General features: G+C 43.3%; 1 protein-coding gene and 2 long non-coding RNA genes across 5 annotated transcripts in view; 2 read left to right on the top strand and 1 right to left on the bottom strand.

Moving 5' to 3' along the window:
- The window catches only part of KLHL29 (kelch like family member 29), a 1407189-nt gene that overhangs the window by 846821 nt on the left and 537732 nt on the right, over positions 1-22636 (bottom strand). The gene's annotated exons all lie outside the window — the stretch shown is intronic.
- Positions 98-1056, top strand: LOC143990260 (uncharacterized). The gene is made up of 2 exons (XR_013277251.1): positions 98-679; positions 832-1056. It is a non-coding gene; the product is annotated as an uncharacterized LOC143990260 (long non-coding RNA).
- LOC143990259 (uncharacterized) lies at positions 2170-3991 on the top strand. Its single transcript, XR_013277250.1, has 4 exons — positions 2170-2683; positions 2786-2932; positions 3366-3614; positions 3767-3991. It is a non-coding gene; the product is annotated as an uncharacterized LOC143990259 (long non-coding RNA).

Genomic DNA, 22636 nt, shown 5'->3' with positions numbered 1-22636 from the left:
TATATATATACCACCTTTTTCCACACTCACTTTTGTTACGCTGGGGCACGTTGGATTCCAGAACATGGTGTATTTTTTTACTTTTCACCATCTTACTTTCATCACCAGTCACGCTGGGGTATTAGATTTTGCACATGCTGTGTCTTTATTTCACTTATTTTCTTCTTTGTCATCTGGCGTTGTCTGTCGTTGCTGACTCATCACTGGGCACTTACAATGATCTTTAGCTTTTATTATCATCTGCTTAAACTCTAATCGTGTATGGCATGCTACACTCAAGTAGTATGGCTTACCTCTATACTTATATACCCGTCATATTACATGTGGGTATATTTTCTGTCCCCCTACACAGGGGGGACAGCCCCTGAATAGGGATTTTTCATATATATATATATATACATCCTTATATCTTCTTTTGTTTTTATTGTAGGTTGTCCCCCTCCCGACTTCTGTCTACCTATACCTATACCCTCCTCCACTATTTATATTGGAGGTAGCAATAGCGATGTGATCCCCTGTAAGTCATTTATCCCTTGAACTCCGTTCCCTTGCTCCCCTTTCGGTAGAGCATAGCGACCAACTTCAACTATGCAAGTTTGGCGCATCTGTGAAGGATATGGGAGAAATGGCGGAGCTTATTTCTGTCTTTCAAAGAGGATCTCCTACGTGAATGATATAGGTATCTATTATGCAATGTATATCAATTGACTGTTAATTATGTAACCATGCAATGTTTGGTGTATATTCTGCTTACAGCAGATTATTTCTAGTACAGTACAGTGCACCATGTATGGATATGTATTTATGTTTGTCTTCCTTCTTTTACAATAGATAAAAACCTTCTGAAGAAGACCCCCGAGAGGGTCGAAACGCGTAAAGGGTCCACATTATCTATTTTTTACTGTATCTACAGTGGTATTATGGTCTAGGCATTATAATTGTATTCTGTTTATCCATGTAATATCATATATTTTTATTCACTTAGTGGAGCTCAGTCCCTGACCACTGTGTCACCTGTTCAATCCTCTTTTTTACTAATAAACATTTGTATTATTATTTTTTTGCCACATGTCAGTATTTATTTCCATATATACATAAACTAGCCTCCACAGGTAATTTACGCTGTTAAAAAACCCCACTCTGGGGATACTTTCGTTTTTTGTTTTCAACATACCAGGGGTGATCAGCGCCCTCTGACCCTGCATTGGGGTGTTACCGTCCATTTTTTCTAGTCTTCTAAAACCCGGGTGGTTAAACACCCTTCCCCATTCGGTAACATACAGAGGTCTGGGCCATGAGCTCTACTTGGTTTAGTACTATTTGAATTTGGCACTTTTCGGCTATTGTCGATTGTCTTTTGTCTTTTATTGTCAACATGAATAGCTTCCAAGGCGATAATTGGAACAATTTTGGTTTGGGCCTTAGATATAGCCCCCCAAGGCACCTATAAAGTTAACATATCACATACGTGCAAATGTTCACATTTACATAGGTGCTCCACTAATTCCCTAAATAGGATGATTATATTGATTATCCTTATTTGCTCCTCTTTGCGCCTGATGGGAGTATATGTGCATATATGTGATACAGTAACGTAGTATGTATATATGGCCTCACCATCCGATAACCAGCTTGCCATATTCTGTATACCAACCAGTAGATGATTTTCTTATGTATACCCAGTTTACCTGTAAATGATATATTCATTATGAAATGTTTTTGTGCTATTTTTATATTTATTTTTACTCCTGACATGTTGCTATTAAATGTATCAAAATGTCCTTTTATATATTTTTCTATACACTTTATGACGGATAAGCTTGTGTGCATTTCCCCTCTTTCTCCATCAGATGGTGCCATTCGAGCATACTTGTTCCTTTCGCTGCACATAGGGTGGACTGCTTGGGTATGGCTTCACGACCAGAAGAGGGGAGCGGCATTGGCGCGCGCACTCCTCTCCCCGTTCGTCCCGGGGCTTGTGCGGGTAGGTACCACCCGTCCCCCCGGGACAATGCATCTGGTCGGCGGCATTCCGGAACAGTAACGGACGCGGCACCTCACTGCGCACGCGTGTTGCACGCGTGCGACGCGACGTGCCGACGTCACGCCGGTGCGACACTACTGTGTACCTTCCCGCCATGTTGGGAAGGTCGCTTCCGGAACGCCGAGGGGACCACATCCGGTCGGCCAATATGGCGACCAAATGAGGCTATGGTTAGACAGGTGGAGTTCCTAATTTGATTCAGCTAATTGAACGACACATGGGATATTTATATCCCACCTCCTTACACTGGCAATTCACTTTGCTTACTACAGGATAGCATTAGCACTGACTTTAGGTGCAGGGTAAGTCACTGGATTATTTTACTGAATGTTTTACTACTCTCCTTACCGCCTATATATAGCTCTGCTTGCAGGAGTTTAATACTATCTCTTGTTTATTTGCAGATAAAAGGTCTTTTCTGTCCTATGACAGTATAAGTATCTGAGGGGTTTGATTGGAAAGCTCATTTTTTCTAATCAACCAATATGGCGACCAAATGAGGCTATGGTTAGACAGGTGGAGTTCCTAATTTGATTCAGCTAATTGAACGACACATGGGATACTTATATCCCACCTCCTCACACTGGCAATTCACTCTGCTTACTACAGGATAGCATTAGCACTGACTTTAGGTGCAGGGTAAGTCACTGGATTATTTTACTGAATGCTTTACTACTCTCCTTACTGCCTATATATAGTTCTGCTTGCAGGAGTTTAATACTATCTCTTGTTTATTTGCAGATAAAAGGTCTTTTCTGTCCCATGACAGTATAAGTATCTGAGGGGTTTGATTGTAAAGCTCATCATTTCTAATCAACTACTATCCCCATTATATTGCCCCTTTTTGGCTCTGCTACATAACGTGCACTTACTTGATATTAACCACAGGTATATATATATACCACCTTTTTCCACACTCACTTTTGTTACGCTGGGGCACGTTGGATTCCAGAACATGGTGTATTTTTTTACTTTTCACCATCTTACTTTCATCACCAGTCACGCTGGGGTATTAGATTTTGCACATGCTGTGTCTTTATTTCACTTATTTTCTTCTTTGTCATCTGGCGTTGTCTGTCGTTGCTGACTCATCACTGGGCACTTACAATGATCTTTAGCTTTTATTATCATCTGCTTAAACTCTAATCGTGTATGGCATGCTACACTCAAGTAGTATGGCTTACCTCTATACTTATATACCCGTCATATTACATGTGGGTATATTTTCTGTCCCCCTACACAGGGGGGACAGCCCCTGAATAGGGATTTTTCATATATATATATATATACATCCTTATATCTTCTTTTGTTTTTATTGTAGGTTGTCCCCCTCCCGACTTCTGTCTACCTATACCTATACCCTCCTCCACTATTTATATTGGAGGTAGCAATAGCGATGTGATCCCCTGTAAGTCATTTATCCCTTGAACTCCGTTCCCTTGCTCCCCTTTCGGTAGAGCATAGCGACCAACTTCAACTATGCAAGTTTGGCGCATCTGTGAAGGATATGGGAGAAATGGCGGAGCTTATTTCTGTCTTTCAAAGAGGATCTCCTACGTGAATGATATAGGTATCTATTATGCAATGTATATCAATTGACTGTTAATTATGTAACCATGCAATGTTTGGTGTATATTCTGCTTACAGCAGATTATTTCTAGTACAGTACAGTGCACCATGTATGGATATGTATTTATGTTTGTCTTCCTTCTTTTACAATAGATAAAAACCTTCTGAAGAAGACCCCCGAGAGGGTCGAAACGCGTAAAGGGTCCACATTATCTATTTTTTACTGTATCTACAGTGGTATTATGGTCTAGGCATTATAATTGTATTCTGTTTATCCATGTAATATCATATATTTTTATTCACTTAGTGGAGCTCAGTCCCTGACCACTGTGTCACCTGTTCAATCCTCTTTTTTACTAATAAACATTTGTATTATTATTTTTTTGCCACATGTCAGTATTTATTTCCATATATACATAAACTAGCCTCCACAGGTAATTTACGCTGTTAAAAAACCCCACTCTGGGGATACTTTCGTTTTTTGTTTTCAACATACCAGGGGTGATCAGCGCCCTCTGACCCTGCATTGGGGTGTTACCGTCCATTTTTTCTAACTCCATAAAAATGACCCTTCTCCCCAAAATCCTCTACTATTTTAGAGCCCTCCCAATACCAGTGCGGAAGGACCACCTATGCTCTCTGCAAAGCAAAATACTGAAATATATTTGGGGTAATAAGGGGTACCGTCTACCGCAAAATACGCTCTTCCTCCACAGACGCAGGGGGGGGCTGGGCTTACCTAACCTTCACAAATACTACCTTGCAGCTCGCCTAGCCCAACTATCCTCGATTTACTCCAAATATGAGAAACCGGATTGGCAGTCCATAGAACGCTGTTCCGTACCCTCTTTTACACTAGATTTTCTATTGTGGTGCCCGCCCAAAGCTAGGCCGCCCATCATGTCCCCATCCCTATCTCACTCCTGCGCCCTATGGGACGGTCTTCGTAAAGAGCCTTCCCTAGTCTCCACTTTAAGACCCCTTGCTCACATGTTCCGTAATCACGACTTCCCCCCTGGTCTGGACATTGAGGCCTTCAGATGGTGGTTGGACAAGGGACTTTACCGGATAGGTCACTTTTTCAATTCAAGGGGCCCGATTTCCCTGGCTTATTGTATTGAACACTTAGAGCTACCAGACTCAGAGAGGTTCCGCTTCCAACAAATATCTCACTTCTTGAACTCACTTTGGAAAAACAAACCCCTTCCTCCTCCCTTTACTGAATATGAAGCCTGGTGTGGTAGGATCGAGGAGCAGAGGGGTGGTATTTCAGTGATCTATGCGGCTCTCACTTCCCCAACGGGCAAATCCCCCTATATGACGGCATGGGAATCTGATCTCCAGACCTCTGGCAGTCTTGAAACCTGGCAGCTGGCCCTAGCCAGATCCTTTCGTGGGATCCAAAACACCTCACTAATGGAGGCTAGCATCAAATTGATAACCAGGTGGTACCTCACCCCAGTCAGGCTAGCCAAAATATACCCCACGGCTAACCCCTTATGTTTTAGGGGGTGCCAACTTCGTGGCTCCATGATCCACATCTGGTGGGAATGCCCTAGGCTTCGATCGTTCTGGACTAAAATCTTTAACTTGATTTACTTAGTCACAGGCTGCCGGGTTCCGAGAACTCCAGAGGTTGCGTTACTCAATGCCCCTGTTCCTTTGCTGTCTGGTAACACTCAGAAACTAACTTATTTTATCCTATTAGGAGCCAAAATTGCGATTGCCTCCGCATGGAAGCAACCCAGACCCTCCTTCCTCGCAGTTAAGAGGAAGATATCGTGGATAATGTCCCAAGAAAAACTGTCAGGTATTCTGTCAGATACCACACCTAAATTCCGAAAGGTGTGGGACCCTTGGGCCCGTTACATGGGAATCTCTCTGCTGCCTGGGGTACCCCCAGGCTCTCCCCTAGTGACCAGACCTCACCCCTAAAGCGCCCCCTCTTACATTGAATGCTAAACATTCTCACGCTATAACCTTGCACCCTTTTAGGACATAGCTTACATCCCCTTACCCCTCTGTCCTACTCTTCTCCTCCTCTCTTCTTTCCTCTGTCCTTCTAGACGTTCTAAGTTTTTGGTTTGCTCAACAGAGCTGTAATTGACAGGTTCACCGTACAGTCCAATTTAACGTTGCGGTGCCCACTGCGGACGGTCCATCAACTTCTTTGTCCCTCTGAGAGGGGGGGGCCTGGGAGGATACTCCCCCATCCTGGCACAGCAAGTTCCCTATTAGGGGTGTCGGGATGGGGGCTCCTGGGTGCTACCCCTAACGGTTCTATTGGGTGGGCTCTCCCTGAGGGGTCACCATTTGTTTACCTCTCTTTTTGTTTAGCCCCTCGCTGAGGAGGGGCATGCCGACTGTACCCTTTTGATATTGTCTGTTTTTCACTAATGTCTCCTGTTTTCATTACTTACATTGTGTCAGCGGGCCCTCCCTGCTGCAGATTGTTTATATTCTGGTATATGTATGTAAGTGCCTTTATTGTAAAATAAAATCTTTTGAAAGTAAAAAAAAAAATTTTTTTCGTTAAAATCAGCAGAGCTTCCCCTCATTGCAGATCTACCCCTTAGATTTAGAGTGACTGCACTTCCAAGTGCACTTGCAGTGCAAAGTGTATTTTCCTTTAGTAAATAACCCCCAGTGCTTTAACAAAGTACAATTTCAACACCCACACACAGACATGGTCCACTGATGTCATCATCATCAGGAAACCCACCTTGAAAAATGCCATGCAGTCTTTGCTGGAGTATAAGTAGACAAGATGAGGCTGTTGGAGATCAGCAGCACCAAGATACAACAAAGGATGTGAAGAAAAAAGAAAAAAAAAACACAAAAAAAACAATACAACTGCTTATGAAACACAGTGCTTTAGCAAAGTAGAATTTTACCCCACTTCATAAAGACATGGACCACTGTTGTCATCATCAGGAAACCCACCCTGAGAAATTCCATGCAGCCACTACTGGGGTGCATGTAGCCAAGAAGTGGCTGCAAAGAGGCTGTCGGAGATCAGCAGCACCAAGATGTAATAAAAGATGAAAGCATTATTAAAGAAAAAAAAAAAAGAGAGAAATGTTTGTGATGCACAGTGATTTAGCAAACTCATGTAGGGTGTGTATAAATCAATAAAAAGCGTAGTGCCCCTTTAAGACCAGATGACACCATATATTTCTGCTGAGGGCAGTGAGAACGCTATATACAGACCTGCTAAAACGAAAAAACAACTGCTCAGTACAAGCACAACATGCAGATTCTGTTCCTGCCACCTACGCGGCATAAAAACCGCTATAAAATATTTACCAGATGACCATACGGCTCAGATTGCTGCAAATGGGGATTCTAGTTAAAGACTTGGGCTGCGTCACATAGAATATTCTGTTTCCTCCTAAGCCAGGAATTTTGTGTGCGGAGGACCCAGCATTCAGCTCACATTACACATTCATTGGGTAAAGGGAGCATGCCGTCTGAACTCTCAGCATTACACGCTTTGTGACAAATCTGACAGGACTTTCTCTATGGGGGCTATTTATAGAGGTCACAACTGATGTTTTATCGCTGGAAAGAGGCCAATAACTTTCTATTGTCAGATTTTGTAAAAATAACCCGGCCAATTTTATCTGTTGATAGAGTGACCAAACATAAAACTAAAATCCGGGAACAAAATCAAAATATATTCCTCAATAGCTACAAAGGATATAAGTCCACTTTATGTGAACCAAGTGATGCTGTAAGCCCAGTTATTGCCTTGTAAAAGTTGCAGTGACATAATCATTGTGCTGTGTACCTGTACCGAAAGCAGAGCGGTGGGAGGGGCCCATCAGGCTATGTATGAATTTTCCAATAAAGCAGGTATGTTACTGGTTTGAGCCCTACGTGGTCCGTGCACCACAACTTTTATTCCATACATTCAGGAGTCCTCTGGACAGAAACTGGCCACCTCTAAGGCGATGGCGTCCGCCTTTAAAACTTTTTATCAGGACTTGTATAACCTTGGTGGCTCTTCTCGACTGGTCCCCCCCCCCTCGGTGGAGGCCTCCAGGATACAGTCCTACAGTACCTAATGTCTTTGGGAATGCCGTCCTTGCCCCACCGAGATTCAGGATGAACTGAAGGAGCCAATCACAACAGAAGAGTTGAGGGGCGGCTTGGCCCACTCTAAACCCAAGGAAGCCCCAAGTCCAGATGGCCTTACTCCAAGCTATTACAAAGCTTTCTTTGAGGTATTTTCCCCTCATTTGACCTCTACGCTCAACTCCATAACAGATGGGAAGAACACGGCTCAGGGCAGTCTGCAAGCTTACATTTCTTGATTCCTAAGGAGGGGAAGGACCTCTGCTAATGTCAGAATTACCGTCCAATCGCCCTCCTAAATTCGGACTTGAAACTGACAAAATCTTGGCCAATCGGTTACTCCTCCATGTCCCGTGTCTCATCAACCGGGACCAGGCGGGCTTTTTACCTCTCTGCAAACCCAGGGATAACACGATCCAAGTCCTCAATTTGATCCATGCCTCCAGGGTTCCATCATTCTTTTCTCCTGCTGTCTACAGACGCGGAGAAGGCTTTTGATAGGGTCAACTGGCAGTTAATGCAAGCCACTCTGGAACATATTGGTCTGGGGTCCTCTATGTTGAGCTGGATCCTCTCTCTTTATTCTTGTCCCTCGGCTGCAGTTAAAGTTAATGAAATAAGGTCTGATTTCTTTGCAATCACAAATTGTACTCATCAGGGATGCCCACTCTCTCCCCTGATCTTCATTCTTACTCTGGAACCCTTTCCTTGGAAGGTGAGGCTAGATTCTAACATTGTGGGCCTCCAGGAAGCCTATGGTGTTCACAAAGTTGCGGCCTTTGCAGGTGATTTGATTTTCTTCCTGACCCGCTGACGTCCTTGCTGAATCTGCTACACTTCTTCCGTGAGTATGGTACCCTGTCACATTTCCAAATTAATTTATCCAAATCCTCAACTCTCAACATCACAGTGGAGCGGGCTGTAATCAGGTATCTCTGTCCCTCTTTTCCCTTTCATTGGGCGACTGACTCTGTTCATTATTTGGGAATAGATGTCATGCCAGACCCTGCTACTCTTTATTCAGCAAATTTTGAGTCACTTCCTTTGAGCATGAGAGCTGACTTACTTCATTGGCACTCACTTATGTTGACCCGGTTTGGACATTGTAATGCCCTCAAGATGACATTATTGCCAAAGGTTCTTTATCTTCTACAAGCCCTTCCCATTAGATTACCTCCCTTATTTTTCAAGTGAGTGAACTCCCTCTTTTCGGTCCCATAAGAAACCCCATCTCCAACTCCATAAATTGCAGGGTGGAGTTGGCCACCCGGACGTGCGGGCTTACTATAGGGTGACTCAACTCACCAGGTTGGTGGACTGACACTGTCACGCTGAGGCGAAACATTGGGTGGCTATGGAGTTGGAGGACTCTGGAGACATGGCAAAGAGCTGGCCCTGATTTGCAGTTGCCAAAAGACCTCAGTACCCATCCTACCCTAGGTAATACAACCCGCAGTTCCAAAATTTGTTGTCCAGTGGTCCTCTCCATCTTTGCCACCTCTTGGGGCCTGATGGCAAGCTCTCCTCTACTGCCCTAATGAACACTTCGGTACCCTCATTAGACTTCTGGGGTAGCTTCCAGCTCAAGCACTTTTTCCACCATTGTGCTCATTCTCCAGGTGTTTCCCATTAACTTACGTAATTGGAGAGCATCTGCCACAGACAGGAACCAATTTGCCATTGTCTTTCTACTATCTATGCTGCCTTGATCCAACTAAAAGAGGATTTTACCTCGACTTTCCTTTCTAAGTGGGAATCCGATCTTACTATGCATTTTACTGATTCACAAAAGGAGAAAATTCTTAATTTTGCTCAGAAATCTTCGATTGCCACTAAGGTCAAAGAAACCAGCTACAAGATGTCACTGCGACTTTACACCACATTTTTCCACAGGTACCAGATATGCTGACCGGGGCACAATGTTCCACATTTTCTGGGACTGCCCAAACATCAAACTGTTCTGGCAGGGAGTGACCTCTACTATTAAAGATCTGACCAATGTTGATCTAGAAGGAAACCCGACGGTGTGTCTGCTGGACCTCACAACATGGCTCATCAAAAAATATAAGGCCTCTCTCACGATCCAGTTGTTGAATGCTGCAAAGGCCTGTATTCCTCTGTGCTGGAGATCTCTGATTCCGTCCTTAAGGTCTCTTGGGTACTCCAAAATTAATGAGCTTAGGGACATGGAGGATTTTACTGTCTTATACAATCAGGAGGAGACCTTTTGGGACGCTTGGAGGCCATGGCAACACTTTCTATATATGGTTGCCTAGACTTTTGCCTGATTTTGGGCTTGGGCGAGTGACCCTGTCATCCTACTTTTCTGGTCCTATATCTCTTCATTTCCTCCCTTTTTTCTCCACCCCTTCTTTGTCGTTTTTGTTTTTTACCCCCTCTTTTTTCTCTTTTGTAACTAAGTGCCCCGAAAATACTTTTTTTGGTCCCTGGGGCCCCCTAAGTGACCCTAGGACTTTTTCTATTACATGTGTTGTAGGCGCTACCTGTTGCCATTATATGCTTATTATAGCAGTCCATATTGTACACAATTTATAATGCATGTTGGTTATCTTTGTACCCCTTTATGCTTTTTCCTGCTTGGATTTTATTGTGCAATTCTTGGTATACACAAACAAAATAAAAGAATTGCAAAAAAAGAACAAGAGTCCATTCACATTTCTGTATTCATAGTTCTCACCCCCCCCCCTTAACATTAGAGTCCTCACTCTGCCCCCCCTTTTCACACCAGAGTCCTCATTTCCCCTATTGACATCAGAGTCCTACCCCCCCCACCCCAGAATCTTAACTATCCCTCCCCCCTTTCACATCAAATTCCTCACTCTGTTCCTTCACATTGGGATCCTAACTTCCCCCTTCGCATCAGAATCCTCACTTCCCCCATTCACATCAGAATCCCTACTTCTCACGTCACATCAGAAGAGTCCTCAACCCCCCCCTTTTACAACTGAGTCTTCACCCCCTTCACATCAGAGTCCCCACTTCCCCCTTTCAAATCAGAGTCCTTACTTCCCACTTCACATCAGAGTCTTTACCCCCCCCTTCACATCAAGTCTTCACATCAGAGTCCTCACTCCTCCCCTTCACATCAGAGTCCTCACTCTTCTCCTTCACATCAGAGTCCCAACTCCTCTCCTTCACATCAGAGTCCTTACTTCCCATCAGAGTCCTCAACCACCCCCCCCCCTTCACATCGTAATCCCCCCCCCCTCTTTCCATCAGTTTTCTCAGTGCCCCCAATCCCCTTCCAACCATTTAATATCATACTTAGACAAGATGCAGCACGGCTGCCCTGACATCACTAAACGGCACACCAGGGTCAAGCTGCACCCCAATTGAGAAACACTGGCTTGCTTATCCTGGAGATCATCTGTAAAACAACTTTAATGACCTCATTCCACATTCAGTATGCCAGGCGTTGTACTCCAGCGGACAAAAAAACATACCGACCTCTTTTTCATTTGTTTTTGCTCTTCCACAAGGCAACAAGGTATTCTTTGTAACATGCATTGTAGTATGGGGACAGGTAAATGTGTTTTACCCATGCTTGCTTGTTGGGGTGCAAACATGAACACACCGCACGTTGTTGTACCCCCCATTAACACATATATTATTTTCTATATACAAAGGCACCTCTCATGAAGTTCAGGTGACGAGGGCTTGGAGACACATAAATACAAGGGATTTTGATTTCCCTGTAAATTCCAGAACCTGGAGTACAGTACAGGACACAGGCTTGATCTTTGAAGACCCAGGGTTATAGTTTTGTACCAAACACGCACTGTATCCTATAGGATCCTATCAGATGCAGTCATTGTTTGGGCAATAAGACAGCCACGGCTGCCACGGCTATCAGAATATAATAGCTGACAGCACATTCAGCATGCTGCTTTGTGCGGCTAGGAGAATCAAATGATTTCTCTTTCAGCCCGCAAGATAAAACTAGAGAAATCTAGCCATGTATGGCTAACCTAAGGCCAGACATAGGACATAGATTGGATGTGCTTGCACCATGTGACTGCTATCAGTAATTTCTTCCATAAACAGGAATACTTGGCTCAGACGGCTGACATCTATGTCTATGGGTACTCTAGTCATGCTATTTGATGTGTGCACTTCTGCTGTCCTACAGGGGATCACAATAAAAGTCCACCCTTGCTGCCTTGCTCCTTAAAATACACCCAGAGGATTAAAAATAGCAGAGCAGAAATGATGTTCCTTCCAGTGATTACATCTCTCTAGATTTTCACTTTGTATCTCGCAAGACAACTCGAGCGCAGATTACTCTATTACGCACCTCCTAACAACATGGCCGCTTATCTGCTTTATCCTAACAAAGCAATTATTTCTCCTCCAGAATGAGATTGCTAAGCCACTTTGTACCTTGTTAATGTTTATTCCAGAGATCACATCTGATATCATCCAAAATACTGTTTAAGAGGCGCCTGGCTTCTCTCTCGCAATGCGGCAAATTCTCTCGTGTGCTGATCAGCGGTAGACACCTATGCATATTTTTATTCCCTATGTAATGTCCTTAAAGGGGGATTACACTAATGCTAGGCTGTTTTATAATATTGAAAAAAGTTCAAAAACAACCATATTGTAATAAAGATTAAATAGACTTTGCATACTGGGGACTCTTGTGGTGTAATCGGAAGCTCTGGATTCTAATTTGGTCGCACTGTTCACATGAAACCCTCTGTATGGCTGGTGGAATTTTCTAATGAAACCCGTTGGGCTGGATGTTCATGCCGTTTTTTTGAGCGTAGGGTAGAGAGCATAAGGCGACTAAGCTTATACGTGAAAACAGGGACAATTATTGTAGAAAGAATCCCATTCTGCATATTGAGTGTAGTCAGGCGGAGAGAAACAAGCTGAAGTGTGAATGGAGGCTTATTTGTAAATATAACATCCTTTTTATACATGTAGCAAGATCCCAGGCCTCCTTTAGTCTAATGAGAACCTCCAGAGCCAAGAGCTGCTGACATCCTTCCATATAGAGTGGGTTGTAAGGCATAGTGGGTGTAATGCAAGGTAGATTAATGGGCAACAGACACTTCTTGAATGCAAAGAGATTTTCTTTCTCTTGAACAGAACTTTGGGAGAGAGGGATAGGGCAAGGACACCCTAGGCAGTTGCAAAGTTAATTTGGCAGACTCCGAGACTTTTACAGGTAGACAACCATGCAGGGAAAGGCATCCAGAAAGACACCACATCTGCATGTGTAGGGATGCTGTCTCCTATGGAAACAGTCTTAGAACAGTTCCTAACACAAGTTGTAACAAACTCCTTTACTTTCTCTACAATTACTTCCTGTAGGTTCTCAACCCACTGAGCTCCCAGTCTCTCTCACTAGACTTGCTGATTCACTGCCACTGAATCCCTTGAGCTCTTCCAATATTCACTTAAGTATCTTCCTCAAGCGTCACCCCAGTTTCTCTGCTGGGTCCCTAGCTTGGCACTCCAGATACTTCTCAAGCTTCACCCCACTGCCCTGCTCGGTCCCTGGCTTGCCACACAAGGCTACTCTGCAAGCATCACCTCCACTGGCTGGGTCCCTGGCTTGGGACTTGAAGTTTCCCAATTCTTCACCTTCCCGGTTGGCGAGAATACTGCTCCGGTACTTGCTTCAGCTACTCACTCGGTCCCTGGTAATAAGGTGGTCAGTTCCTTAGTGCCGACAGCTTTCCCTTCTACCTCCGACAACGACGGGTTCTCCAGCTGGTAGAACCATCACTTATGGTTGGACTGCAGATTTGCTTGATTCTCCCATCAACACAGAGAGTGTTGATGCAGCAGGTTGAGGCATCTCACCTGCTGGGCCATTGTCTTCTCCTGGCGAGGGGGACAGGGGAAGCTGTCCCCGCTGGGATAAGACAGTGATTATAGCAAGTGGCTATAGCAGCTGCTAGCGATAATCACAAGAGAATCCAGCAGGCTGGTTGTATCCAAGTTGATCGATCAATCAACGTTGTACAATCAGCCTTCTCATTAAAGGTTCAAATCTCGGGTGGCGGTGTATAGCTGACCTAAGTTCACCTTTATCAAAAAGCTGCCTATGCACATAAGGGATGTCTATAGATATAAACTGTGAAGCTTTGACTAAAGTCGAATAATGCCCTTGCTATAGATGTAGGCCATTTACATACCTCCTGAAGTCTGGCCTGAGAACTCCCAGGACATTACTAAAACATTGCTAAGCAAGGCCTGGCTATTACTGCTCACCTCCTCCATCACAGGAGTGAGCTCTCAAATGCTGGGCTCAGAGTTACTGCATCTAAGAGGAAAAGAGCATGTGAGGGGGTTTGAATCAAAGAAAGCACTCACTCCGTTGACCGTGGAGGTAAGCAATAATGATTAGACCTCGCTTAGTAACATCCTGGGAGTTCAAAGGTCAAGCTCCATGAGGTATATAAATGGCTTACACCTATAGCAAGGGAATTTTTCGACTTTAGTTATGCAGCATATAGCTGCATAGACCAACCTAGAAAGGTCTGTGTTTATGGTCTTGCATTTGCATGTACATGTACGCATGTACACATTTGTTCTAACATTTTCATTCGCACAGCATGTCTTGTAAACAATGGCGTGTAATCAGAGGGCACCCCCACCGCTAATTACACACTGTTTACATGTACGCCTTGAATTCATGTGGTGGAGGTGCATACACATGTGCAGAATGAACTTAGCCTTACAACTTAAAGGGTTAGTTCACGTTAACCAAAAAAATGTCTATGCATTTAAGGGATGTCTGTAGATGAAAATAAATTGTGCAGCTTTGACCAAAGTTAAATAATGACTTTGCTATCCACGTAGGTCATTTACGTACCTCATGGAGCCTGACCTGAAAACATACAGGACGTTGCAAAGTGATACCTATTACTGTTCACCTCCACCATCACAGGAGTGATCTCTTTATCTGATTCAAACCCCCTGACGTGTGTGTTCTCTCCCCTGATGCAGTAGCTCTGAGCTCAGAGTTTGAGAGCTCACTCCTGTGATAGTGAGCAGTAATGACTAGGCCTCACTTAGAAAAGGTCTGAGAATATTCCAGTCAGGCTTCATGAGATATGTAAATGGCCTACACCTATAGCAAGGGCATTATTTAACTTTAGTGAGACCTGCACGGCTTGCTTTTATCTACAGAAGCCCCTTATCAGCAAAGTTATTTGGTAAAGGTAACTATTAAAGCCTGAGGTATGTCTGCACATTCCACCTCAACCAATGAATTATTTACTCATGTAAACAGTGTATAATCAGCAGCGTCGTTGCCTTCTTTCACACAATTGTCTTCATGTCAGCCCTGAGTCATTCATGTGGCGCGTGTACAGAATATAGGTATCTTAGCTCCCATGGAGAGATATGGTGTATGGCTGTATGAGTTCAGATGCTGCACAGACAACTTCTAACTCAGGATCTTGCTGCCAGCAAATAACTGCATAAAAACAACATGGCTGTATGAATGAGACTGTGTCTGAGAGGAACACATGGGTGAAACTGAGGTTAGAAACTAAAAGTATCTACAAACTGTCTTTCCCGCTGTGAAGGCTGCTTCAGATGATTAATTTTCCTCTTACAGCAGCTTTGCAGGGTGTCTAAATATGAAGTGAAGTGTGAAATGTGAAGTCCAGTAAATACCAGAGCAAGGGCTCATTCACACTAGGTGGATGGAGCTGTGTTGATCAGCAGCAATATGCTATACACACCTGGGTCCGGTTTCCGCGGGGTTGAGTAAACACAAGTAAAATTTGGCTGCCGAATTCGAAACCCCCCCCCCCGGCGTCAAAGGAAGCAGAATGTTAAAAATCTGTTCTGACCATTTTCTAGGCCCCCAATGCCCAAATTGTAACCCAGGTGCTGCATGGAATATCATGTCATCAGACTTCAGCTGTTACGTTAATAGCACCTACCTCTACTAGCCTCACGTAACATGTTCCCAGTTTCATATTGTCTTTTGTAGCATATTCCCAGCCAACAATATAGCATGTCCACACTCTCTGATCCTCATTTCCTCAATAATAGGGGTGCTCAACCTGTGGCCCTCGGAGCTCTCTGATGTGTCCATTGACCTCAAACCAGAGACGTGCATGCCTATGCTCTGGGATGGTGGTCGGCAAGCCCAAATCGTGATAAACGGGTTGCCCACCCCCCATCCCAGAGTGCATGAACCAACCGCAGAGGAAGAAGGCGGCCACGGGAGGAGCGGGAGCTGCATAAGCCCATGCTTCCTCTGTAACACTGGCTCCTGTCCCAGGCAGAGTGATACGGAGTGCACTTCGCCTGGGACCTTTCTAGCAGCCTGGAGAATAATGCCAGCAGAAGCTGGAAGATGAACAGGTCAGTACATTAAATATCACATACACTTACTAAAAGGGTTATTGGGCCATCTTCACATTGATCCACACCTGCAGCTTTCCTGCGGGTTGACTGCACTGAGCCATAAACTTCTATTTTATCATGCAGGTTTGGTGCACTTTCAGAAAGTGCATCACACCCACAAGATATATCATGCCGCGTACACATGATCGGAAATTCTACCAGCAAAAGACAGATGAGAGCTTTTGGTTGGAAAATGCAATCGTGTGAATGCTCCATCGGACATTTGCTAGCCAAACTTTTGCTGGCCGAGAGCATGTTCTCAATTTTTCAGTCAGAAAAAGTTCCTATCCGAAAATACGTTTGTGTGTATGCAGTTCCGACACGCAAAAACTCACGCATGCTCAGATTCAACTACGAGACGGAAGCTATTGGCTACTGGCTATTGAAATACTTTTTCTAGTCCCGTCGTACATCACTGCGTTCTTGACGGTCGGAATTTGGTGTGACCATGTGTATGCAAGACAACTTGAGTGAAATCCCATTGGAATTCATAGTTTCATAGTTGGTAAGGTTGAATAAAGACACCAGTCCATCCAGTTCAACCTGAGTGAGTGTCTATAATTGTCCCTATCCCTGTACATTACACACTCACATCGGTCCCTACCCTCAAGGAGCCCACAATCCAAGGTCCCCCTTCATATACTAGGGCCAATTTTGGACAGAAGACAATTAACCTACCTGCATGTCTTTGGATTGCGGGAGGAAACCGGAGTTAACCCACGCAGGCACAGGGAGAACATGCAAACTCCAGGCAGGCAGTGTCGTGGTTGGGATTCAAATCAGCGACCCTTCTTACTGCTAGGCGAGAGTGCTACCCACTACACCACTGTGCTGCCCTGATGGGAAAACCATCAGAGCATTTTCCAACCAAAATTCTGATCATGTGTACATGGAATTAGAAGTCTATGGAAAGGAGCAGCTAACCCACAGGAATGCCACATGTGCATCCGTGGTGCAGGCAAACCGCAGCACATCAGTGTGAAAGCAGCCTTATAAAGGGCTCAGGACAGTAAGAGCTTGTTTACATTTGCTGTTTGGTAGGTAGTAAAACCCCATAGTTCCTTGTGGCCTGTGACCAGTTAACAAATCAAGTGAAGGGGCAGATGGCGTCATTGGTTTTAGGGACTTTGAGTGTGTCTGTATCTGCCCAAGACCTTAACAACCATTGGCAGCGGGAAGCTGCCATGTAAAATAGCAAAAGTAATACAAATATTATACATGAGTTTCAGCTCCTGCCGAATGGGTAAAAAAAAAAAAACTGCCTATCTTCAAGATATACGGTGTTGCTTGATCATCTCGGTTTTTGCATACAATGTTGACAAACAGCACTTTAGCATTTGAATAGCTGATTTATGTACTATTGGTATATTTACCTTTTTTTTTGTATGTTTTACATAAATATGTTTTAATAAGTGTTGAATAATATTTGAATACATTTTTTAGATTGAATTGTTCTTTTGAATGGTATACCCATGGGCATTTTGTCTGTATGAGCTAGGGACTGATCTACGGCACACTCATGCACATAAGCCAGGATCTGTATGTTGCTGATCTCGTATATACAATTACATTGATTTATGTTTGGCACTCTATAGGATACCCATACCCATACCATTACCATTCATCCAGGGACCTTTGTACAATGTATATCCCACACCTCCATTATTTGGATAAAAGCATCCTTGCCTGTATTAGGGAGGATGGGACCAATCTCCGAGTGAAGCCGAAAATTAACAGATGTACTGTATTTCTGAAAATGATGGAAGCTATCGCCTTTGACTGGGGACACGCTATCTGGGGAACACAAGCCGGGCGAAGAAATAAAATGATGACTAGTAGCGGTGCGGTGCTGTAGCAAGGCAAAAAGTCATTAAAAACAGCCAGGAGGTCTCATTCTGAAAACTAGTGGAACTTGAAAAGATGTATGTGCTGCTGCCGCTTTCAATGAATTCCATGTTTCATCTTGCTATAAAATCTCATCTCCTTCTGCCGAGCGGTGTCAGAAGCCAATCCAAATCCATCAACGCTGTAATTCTATCCATGCACCGCTGAGAGAGGTCTGGGCTTTTCAACATTTAAACAAGCGGCTTGTAATGAAGGATATCTGTAACTGATTGGAAGTAACAAAGTTTCACTGCTGCTCTCTATCTGCTAAGCAGTTATTATCACTGGGCTACAGTAGCGCGGAGCATGGAAATTGAAAGGAAAGGAGGTAAAAGTCACTCGCAGGCACATGTCGTACCTTGCCTGTCGACGCACCATCATTTTTTTTTCTTTGTATTTTAAGGATTGACATTAAAGTGCATCAATGAAATATTACCAAAGGCAATTCAGGGGAAAAGAAAACAACTTAGATTAAGGTTTAAAGCGTATTTTCACTTTTGTTGTCAAACTGGGATAACGCCTATTTTATATTTGTTACATGTTCCCATTAGCATAGCAGAACCTAAACAAATAAATGGCTTGTTACTTTTTTAAGTTCTTTTTTACTTGCTCTCCCTGCTTTGTATTGTTTAGGAGGGGGCTGTGGAGTAATGCCTAAAGGCATAGTTCTCCTTTACCAACAAAACTGCCTATGTACATAAGGGACGTCTGTAGATAAAATCCAGTTATCAAAATTGAATAATGCCCTTGCTATTATCTGCTATTATTAGTTGTGTGCAGTGTGGGCTTCCTGGCTGGGATCAGGTAGGTGGGATCCCGAAAACGCCCACGCCCATCTCTACTCTTCACCTTCACCAATACAGCTTTTGATATGATTTAAACCTTCTCACATGTTCTCTTCTCCTCTGATGCAGTAGCTGATCTCAGAGTTGGAGAGTTTGTTTTCCGGCGATGGTGAAGGTGATCAGTAATAGCTGGGCCTCTCTTAGCATCATCCTGGAAGTTTTTCAGTCAGGTTACATGAGGTAGGTAAATGGCCTACACCTATAGCAAGTGAATTATTCAAAGCTGTACAGTTTGTTTTTATCTACAGACACTCCTTATCTGTATAGACAGTTTTTTGGGCAAAAAAGTGAACTAACCATTTAACAAAAGTATCCCTGTCTTTACTGTGTTCACAGTTCTTCGTTATCAGCTATAAACTAGATCTGAACTCTGTCTGTCCTAACAAAGGGTTCTAAATTAGGAAACCACCGTCTTGCATTAATGAGGGATAGCTCAATCTGTGTGGGGACAAAGACACTGTAAGACAACCCAAAATTTCTTAGAATGAATGATACCTTCTCCGTAGAAGCATTTAAACCTGACCATACATACATTGAATTTCAGCTGGTTCCTGTTGAACTGTCTGAATTTTGATCAATATATGGCTGTTCCTGTTCGAGAGGAGTTGACCTAACAATTGTCTTCCTCCCGAATGGGCCTGCTGGTATATTTTGGTTAAATCAGCACTTGCAGCCAATCTGTTGCAGCACTGATCAATGTATCCTGGCATGGCTGCTAACACAGCCATCTCGTTTATTCACAGGGATCCATTAATAGGAAGACGACAAGTCCCATCTGCCACCATGGTGGAGAGACTCACAAATCTCAGTGTTGCACAAGTGAGGTGATGTCACCATGCTTGCAGTCCACTAATTACTTCTCTCAATTATGTAATCTATTCACAGATCCATTCACAGGGATCTATGAATGTGAAGACAACAAGTCCCAGCTTCCATCCTGGTAGAGCAAATCGCAGATCCCAATGGAGCACAGGTGTGGTGATATCACTATGCTTGTAGTCCACTGATCACTTATTTTAGTTATGTCAACCATTCACACATTCATTCACAGGGATTTATAGATGGGAAGACTACAAGTCCCATCTTCTACCATGTTGGAGGGACTCACAAATCTCAGAAGAGCACAGGTCCGGTGACTTCACCACGCTTGTAGTCCATTGATTACTTTTTTTGGTTATAGCATCTATTCAAAGACCTATGAATGGGAAGACTACAAGTCCCATCTGTCACCATGGTAGAGGAAATAGCAAATCCCAATGGAGCATAGGCATGATGGTGGCACCATGCTTGTAATCCATTGATCACTTTTTTCAGTTATGTCAACCATTCACACATCCATTCACAGGGATCTATGAAGGGGAAGACTACAAGTCCCATCTGCCACCGTGCTGGAGGGACTCACAAATCTCAGTGGAGTACAAGTGCCATGATGTCACCACGCTTGTAGTCCATTGATTACTTCTTTCAGTTATGACAGCCATTCACAGATCCATTCGCAAGGGATCAATGAATAAGAAGACTACAGGTCCCATCTGCAACCATGGTAGAGGAAATCACAGATCCCAATGGAGCACAAGTGTGGTGATGTCACCACGCTTATAGCCCATTGATTACTCCTTATTAACCCTCATAACGGTAGGTCTGTACAGACCTGGGTTTGGCATGTAAACAAGCAGAAGCCTGTACATTGCCCTTGTGATGCATTCATAGGTTGAAATGCTCTGTAGGCTTCAATGCAAACATTTATTTAATGCACATTTTTAATGTGGGAGCTGTTAACAATTTTTTTCAAATGGTGGACAATGCCTTTAAGCTTTGCTCAATTTTCCCAAACAGAAATAGGTAAACCCTTTCCAAACGCTCGCCTTGGTAAAAGAACGCCCTTTTGAACTCCAAAAGTGCTGGCACTTCAAATATGGCTTGCTGCATGGCTGGTTTGATGGGGACACTTTAAATTTCAACAAATTCATTTATTTTTATTTTTTTATAGAATTTGCATAATTGGAAAACGTGCCTCTTTTGATTTTTTTTTCTTCTGTCCCTGTAAAACTTTACAGACCCGCGTAAAGTAATTAATGAAAGTTATAATCATAATTCAGTCACTTATAAACCACTTGAAAGAATCAATTATTAAGCACTCGAGCTGGATTCTCCTAGCAGCTACAGTGGGCGCCCGCTCTTTGTGCCAACGTGCGTGCCTTAACACGCTTTAGAGCAATTCATACCATGCAATGGTCCTGTGAATTAACACCACAAAGCTAGCAAGTCGACAACAATTATAATTTGATTTCACAAGCCGGCTCCTGATCATGATAATAGTCATATTGACAATGATGGCCGGGCTTGTAAGGCACAGTAGGGAGCCTCAGCAACTGTGATTAGCTTATTGCTGGCGTATTCAGCACGGCACATTCTTCCATCAGGTTACATGAAATCCTTACTTTTATCAGCCTGCCTAAGTCATCAGGGCTGTGAAACGCGGCTCTTTTACCTATTAATATTGTTAAAAAACCTAAAGTCTGTGTTCGAATAATTGGTGGTGTCATGTCACTGAACAGACCCCATGCAGAGCGCTTCTTAAAGGGAATATTTCGTTTTCTGTGAATACACATTTCCAGTTGTTACAGCAAAGTTTACCTGAATTTAGGAGGAGATAAGTCTTCCACTCTTTGCACGTTCACTTTTTCCAGGGCTGTTTCTTCATTGATGCCATAGGGTGCCATTTGGTGAAATTTGCTGCATTCTATAGACTCAGGACTAGTGTACAACCACAATTTCAGCACACCGGATGTGTTTCTGCATACACATTTACACTTTTTTGATGCACTTTTTATGCTTTTTCAATACATGTGTTTTCCTCTTTTTTTTTTACGCTTGAAAAGTGTTATTGTCATTGGAACAATGTGCATTCTAATGCATTCCAGATAAAGAAAATGCACTAGGTTGCACTTTTGTTGGAAGCACTGGAACTGGCCAACTGAGTTTTATAGGTGCATGCTGCGTAATAGGTACCCAGAAAATGCACAGCAAAAATGCATATATGGTTTTACTGCATATCTGCAACTGAGCAGTGTGAAAGCTGCCCCAAAGCATTAGGGATTGTACACAGTTGCATAATGATATAATGATGAATGCCTGCTGGTTTTATGTTGTGCACCCACATCATAGTGTTTTTTCTTTGTTTTGTTTTTTCTTTATTGGACTCTACCGATTTTATTCAACTCTATGTTCAACAGTGATTGTTATATGCTGTTGTGTATTGTACAACTGTTGCAAATTGTGTTGCAGAAAATGACAGTGATGTTCCTTTTTTTTTTGTCACAATAAAAGACTAGTTTTTGATGAAAAGCACTGCAACACAGCTGTATGGTGCGATCAGGATGCACAGAAAAACATTTTTCTATGTGCCCTGGCTTTATGCCTACCTTGATCAATGCAGATCAATGCAGCTCAACAGACAGGGAGACTTTCAGTAAGAACATCCAAGTGGCCTTAAAGTGGTTGTAAAGCCTTAAGTTAGAACTATAGGCATTTTTTTTTTTTTTCATTTTGGACAGAGCAAGGGAGGGTTATAACCTCTGTCAGATTTTTTTTATTTCGCCATCTGTGTCACATTGCAGAGATTTGGCTTTACTTTCTGTCCCATAGACAAACAGCAAGTGAGAGAAAATCCCTGAAAATTAAGGGAATTCTTTGGGCACTTCCAGATAACTAGAACTAGTGTTCCCATTGAAAGGTTTCCCCTCTATTACTTTTCTGGGGACAACCCAAAATGTAGGATTTTCTTTTAATTTCACTTTCAATGGTCATAGTAAACAAG

The sequence above is a fragment of the Lithobates pipiens genome, unplaced genomic scaffold (assembly GCF_037356315.1).
Source record: "Lithobates pipiens isolate NorthernLeopardFrog02 unplaced genomic scaffold, aLitPip1_a1.2 Scaffold_18, whole genome shotgun sequence".
Taxonomy (NCBI): Eukaryota; Metazoa; Chordata; class Amphibia; order Anura; family Ranidae; genus Lithobates; species Lithobates pipiens.
Note: the sequence above shows the minus strand (reverse complement) of the source record. Positions and strands in the feature narration are given on the sequence as shown.